The following is a 5,906-nucleotide window of genomic DNA, read 5'->3' on the forward strand; positions in this document are numbered from 1 at the left end:
AGGTTTTGTCTCTCCCCGCTTCCTGCCTTTAATTTCCTGTTGTGGTTCCTCTGGATGTTTCATTATCGGTTTTGTTGTCTGAGTTAAGACAGTGTCTTTACCACTTAGTGGCTGAGGCCGCTGCCCCATTCAGTCAATTTGTGGTTCTCTTAGGCGTGTATGGCTTTAACACTTCTGCTTCCTTCTTACACTGATAGTAAGAGCGAGGCAATAGGACCCAAAGTAAAGATTCTGACCCACAAGAAATGAAATGGGCAAATACCTGTCCTTTTTCAGGGGTGTTTGAATCCTTCAGGTCTTTTCTGAAGTTCTGGGTGAGATGTATTCTAAAGCCCAGGTTCCTTGTCTTGGCCTGCAAAACACAGGTTTTTGCATCCCACCTACCTCTCCAACCTCAACTCACACTGTGTTCTCCCAAGCTCTAGCCCACTGGCCCCTTTCCGGGGTTCAGGTGTGCAGTCAAGTCTGCCACATTGCTCTCCCTCCGTCCCGGACCCTCATGGAGTTGGCTCCTTCTTGTCTTTCTTGTCTCTGCTCACGTGTCCTCAGGATGGCTCCTCTGATCCCTTATCTAAAGGACTCCCCTGCACTCCACAGTGATTCTTGGTTCTTTTTCCTTGTTTTATCTTCATTGCACTTCTAGCGTTATCTGGTCTGTGGGTTTGATCGTTAAGTGTCTTCTATGGATTAAATGTTTGTGTCCTCTCCACATTCATATTGTGAAGGTCTACCACTCCAGTGTTCTTGCCTGGAGAATCCCAGGGACGGGGGAGCCTGGTGGGCTGCCGTCTATGGGGTCGCACAGAGTTGGACACGACTGAAGCGACTTAGCAGCAGCAGCAACTCTCATACAACATGATGGTAGTTGAAGATGGGCTCTTTGGGAGGTAATTTGGTTGCGAGGGTGCAGCGCTCATGAATGGGATTAGTGCCCTTGTTAGAAGAGACAGGAGCGAGCTCATCTCTCTTTCTCTCTGCTATCTGAGGACACAGCAAAAAGACAGCTGTCTGTAAACCAGAAGGAGGGCCCTCACCAGAACCCAACCATGCTGGCACCATGATCTCAGATTTCCCAGCCTCCAGAGCTGTGAGAAATAAATATTTGCTGTGTAGGCCCCCAAGTCTATGGAACTTCTTATAGCCCAAACTGACTACAAGGGCCTGTGTTCACCAGTTCATGAGATCCGGGAGAGTAGACTGAATAGGCCTTGTTTACTGCCATTTCTCCAGCCTTTAGAACAATGTCTGGAAGGCAGTAAATACTCAGACATGACTTATTGAATGTATTGTGAATGGAGAAAAGTTCCAAGTCTCAAAAGGTCAGACTGCCCCATTGTTCCCTTTACATTTGGTCCTTCCTGGTGATAAACTAGGCATCCACAACTCCTCTCAGACACAGCCAGCTGCCTGCACAATCATTCACCTCAAAGCCTTGAGACGTTAATGACCCTCCCAGTGGTGGCTTAGGTTCTTGAAGAAAACTGCTGGAAAACTGGAAGAAAATCCAAAGAGCATTTTGGAGATGTGAGACAAGGATTTGAAAAGGATTTGTAAGGACAATCCTTGTAAAGGACAAGGATTTGTAAGCTTTTCAACAAGCTTACAAAGTAAGAATTAGTATCCCCATTTTACATATGAGGAAACTGAGGCTCAAAATGGTAAAGCAAATTTTTCAGGATCAAATAGCTAATATGTGGCAAAGCCAGGGTTCAAGCTAAGGTCATGCTGACTGCAGCTTGTGTGTGTGTGTGTGTGTGTGTGTGTGTGTGTGTGTTTCTTATGCCCCACCTCTGCCATCTCTGCTCTGAAGACAAGGGCGGTGGTGGGGATGGAGCAAAGGGGGTGCTGACATTACACAGATATTAAAAGACCCATGAGAACTGGATTGAAGAACACTTCCCATGTTCCAACCATCTATATTGATTTCAAATATGCTTTAGAAGCACCTGCAGCAGAATAGGCTCTGCTGTCTTGAAACAAAGGGTCTAATTCACTGTCATTTTTAAAATAATATAAACAGACATGTGGTTTAGTAGCCACATGGTTTATTTCTCACCATTCTCCTGACAAATGAAAATTATTTAAGAACACACTGTGTACACAGATAAGAAGAAACAAAATGTTTTAAACGATGCACAGCAAAATCCAGCAGCATAGAAGAGTACACGCGAGCTCTTGCTCACTGCACAGGCTAAATCCAATCACTTATTTAAACAGTAATAAAAATACAATCTTTTACGGATCTTGTACAGACCACAAAAGAGGGAAATTATTGCCATATGTGATTTTTTTACTAGGCAGTTTTCTTCAGTGAGCTGCACTGGCAACTCCAAATATAGACGCAGAAGGCTGTGTATTTTAAAGGAATTAATGTTGTGAGTTAGAGACTACACGGTATCACCACTGGCACTTTCCATCACGGTTTGTGCACACCGCACGATCATCTGATATAACATTACATTTAAAAACTATATCTGAGTGACAGTTTTATCACATTCACACACCATGAGCTGGTTAAGGAGGCAATGCTGCAGTGGCCTCCTGTCGTGCCTTGCTGTTGGTAATAAGGACAGTACATTGTGGTTAAAAGAAATTAGACATCAATATGGTTAACTTGTTCCAATTCATTAAAGGCCATCGGTGGCCGCCACTGGGACAGTGAGTTCTTTTGCAGTGTATATATCCTAGCGCCGAACACCATCATTGGTTAAAATGTTGTCTGAAAAGTCAGTTTCTGTGCTGAAAACCATTTTCACAAAACTGAAAGCTACTAAGCTGTTTTAATGTACTTTTCCTTCTCATTAGCATATCTATGACCAAGTTCTCGGAAACCTTTGGAATTTCCTCTCTTTTTAATAGGTGCTCTTATTTAGATCTCACCCATTTAAGATGACTACCTAATAGGCTTTAAAGTGGTGGTGAGAATTTCACCAGGGAAACCCTTTGCTCGTTGGGAATGTTCAGCTGCTGAGCAGTGCTCTGAAGCCACAGCAGCGCAGAGCTGGACTCGGCAAGAACACTCAGGAAGCTGTTGTGCTGTGAGTGTCATTTCGGAGAATCTTTCCAAACTGCACATAATTCACAGTTATGTGAGTGGCACAGTGGTGCTATCGCTATGTGTTGAAAAAGACTAGCATATGATGTTCTCTTCCGTGTTATCTGTTTGCTAGAAAGCACTTTGGGTCAAGGTCATTATAACTAGGGCCCTGGGACACCCTGTAGTCTCTAAGAATGTCTCTGGCCCGTAAACAGATTCTAGTTGGTGATCTTCCATGTGAGTATCTGTTTCATGAAGGTAGTCTGAGCAAGAATCGCAGAATTGGAGGACAATCCTGGCAGTGCCACTGAACACCCTGGATAGGTTCTGTCCCATAGTTATCACACTTGAAACCCGCGTGTTGCACAAATCCACTTTCAGCTTGCATTTGCTGAAGTTTTTCTGTGTTGTTGTTTTTTAACTTTAATAACTCTAATATTCCTTGTATTCAGGGAAATTCCTGTGTTGTTGTTTTAGTGGCTAAGTCATGTCTGATTCTTTGCGACCTCAGGGACTGTAGCCTGCCAGGTTCCTCTGTTCATGGGATTTCCCAGGGAAGAATACTGGAGGGGGTCTGTTTCCTCCTCCAGGGGATCTTCCCAACCCACGGATCGAACCCACATTTCCTGCACTGGCAGGTGGATTCTTTACTGCTGAGCCACCCTGGAAGCCCCCACTTCCTATAAATAGTAGAACTATTGTCTTCATCTGATGCCTCCCCAGTAGCAGTGTTCATGTGGCTGTGGAGACGGGGTCAGTCATCGTCTTTTCCCACGTACACTCGGTGGCTCGTGGGAACTCATGAAATGGAAGGCTTAAAGAGATGCTTTTCAAGACGTGCTGTCGTTGGCTTGCGGAGGACTCTTTGGAAAATGTATGTACTTCGGTGTTCTGCCTGGGACTGGGAGGCCAGCTTTAGTTAGCTTTATGAAACCCTTCTGCACTCGGCTGGCAACCTCTCTTGCTGTCCTGTTACCCTCCCCTGCTCTCTTCTGCTAGCGTCGAGACTCTACTTCTTCAGGAGGGTATTTCAGGAGTAGTCGTTCAAGCTTCTTCTGGACTTCAACAGTCCACAGTTGGCTAAATGTATCATCACACAGGTGTCCTCTTATCATCCAAGGATGACCATTTGAACCTTCTGGACCATCACTCAAAGGCAATATAGAGTATGAGAGGGACTCCCCATCCTTCCTAGGATCTAAAGGACTTTTTGGTCTAGCAGGTAAACTTACTTTATCAAAAACTAGTATAACTCTCCTCATATGTCTTTTAGGATTTGAAAATTCTCTTTCAAAGTTCCCAAGGCTATTGGTTAATTGGTCCCAAACAATCTGAGGTACCTGAATAACTCTCTGTGGACATGGAAGCCCTATTCCAGCCTTCCTCTGGAGTTTTCCCACACATCCAATGGGATTTTTAAGTGTTTCTGTCTGAAGTCTGCCCAAACTTTCAAGGTCCTAAACTGCTTGGGCACGCGGCACTTTGAGAACAGCAATCGTCTGTAACAATCTCCGATAATTTTCATGCGAGGCCGAGCACCGCAGGCCTCTCTGGCCACTGTGACTGCCCTCCGGCCCCACTTGGCACCGGCTCGGGAAGCCACCTCAGGGAAGCTCGATAGAGGCTCCACGGCACCTTCCCTGGTATTTTTACACAATAGGGACCTCTATAAATTATAGCGTTTTGGCCCTTCAACTGCAAAGGAACCAAAGACTGTCACTGGGCCATCAGGAATCTCCCCCGTGTAGAGGAGGTGGACATACATGCAGCGAAAAGATGCCTGAAATTTTAGAATTTCATTGTTTCTCGAGTAATCTTTTTACTTGACAGAAATAAGTGTTGCGCTTACATTGTCTCAGCCTATTTTGAAAATGAGATAATGCATCTTCAGGGTGGGAGAGAGAATCATCCCTCCTGACACATTTTGCACAGTGATAACAGGATGAACCAGGAGGGAGAAGCTACTTAGAGCGGCTGCTTTCTTTCCAAATTGCGCTGCAGAGTAGTAAACTATCAAAGCCACACTCAGCTTCCCCTTCCATCAACACGATAGAAGATGACTTCAAGGCCAAAGCAGCCTGCGCTCCGTCACAAAGGAGGGCTCCTTTCATATCCGGATGCAGCTCTGTAATCCTCTGCAGACTCCCAGCATCACTTACTGGGTTGGAAGTTGACTATTTGCCTGGCTTTTGTGTTTCCTTCACTATTAGAGTCCGAGCCGCAGCAGGAGGAAAGTACCATCAACCTTGCTGATGGACGCTACAGAGAGAAAATTAAAAGGGGTTGGCTGTGGAATGAAAGTTCCTGGTTGACCAATGTTCCCAACACATAGGAAAAAAGTTGGTCTTTAAGTGATAGATCCATCCTAGATTTTTACGTGGCAGAGAGAAGTTAGGTGCATATTGTGCTGTTCTTTGCTGGAAAAAGTTCACAAGTGAGGCTTGATGTGTGTGTGTGTGTGTGTGATAGCTTATGGTGAACAGTGATCTCTGAAGAAGAATATTTAGCAGGACCAGGGACCAGGGACCAAGCTTGATCAGTCAAGAGCGTTTGTGTAGCAGAGTTTTTTTTTTTTTTTTAATTTTTTTTCATGTTCTAACATTTTAGTTTTTCTCATTTAATCTTTTTTAATTTAATTTTTAATTTTTATTTTTACTTTATTTTGCTTTACAATACTGTATTGGTTTTGCCATACCTTGACATGAATCCACCACAGGTGTACATGGGTGTACACCACGGGGTATACAACCCTCCCACCTCCCACCCCATATCATCTCTCTGGATCATCCCCCTGCAGCAGAGTTTTATTAAAGTGAAAAAGGGACAGAGAAAGCTTCTGACACAGACATCAGAAGGGGGCGGAGAGTGC

General features: G+C 44.6%; 1 pseudogene; it reads right to left on the minus strand.

Annotated features, from left to right (window-relative positions):
• Positions 1–3,155: 3,155 nt before the first annotated feature.
• LOC101106529 (ZZ-type zinc finger-containing protein 3-like) lies at positions 3,156–4,802 on the minus strand (annotated as a pseudogene).
• Between the last annotated feature and the right edge of the window lie 1,104 nt (positions 4,803–5,906).

The sequence above is a fragment of the Ovis aries genome, chromosome 7 (genome assembly GCF_016772045.2).
Source record: "Ovis aries strain OAR_USU_Benz2616 breed Rambouillet chromosome 7, ARS-UI_Ramb_v3.0, whole genome shotgun sequence".
NCBI lineage: Eukaryota > Metazoa > Chordata > Mammalia > Artiodactyla > Bovidae > Ovis > Ovis aries.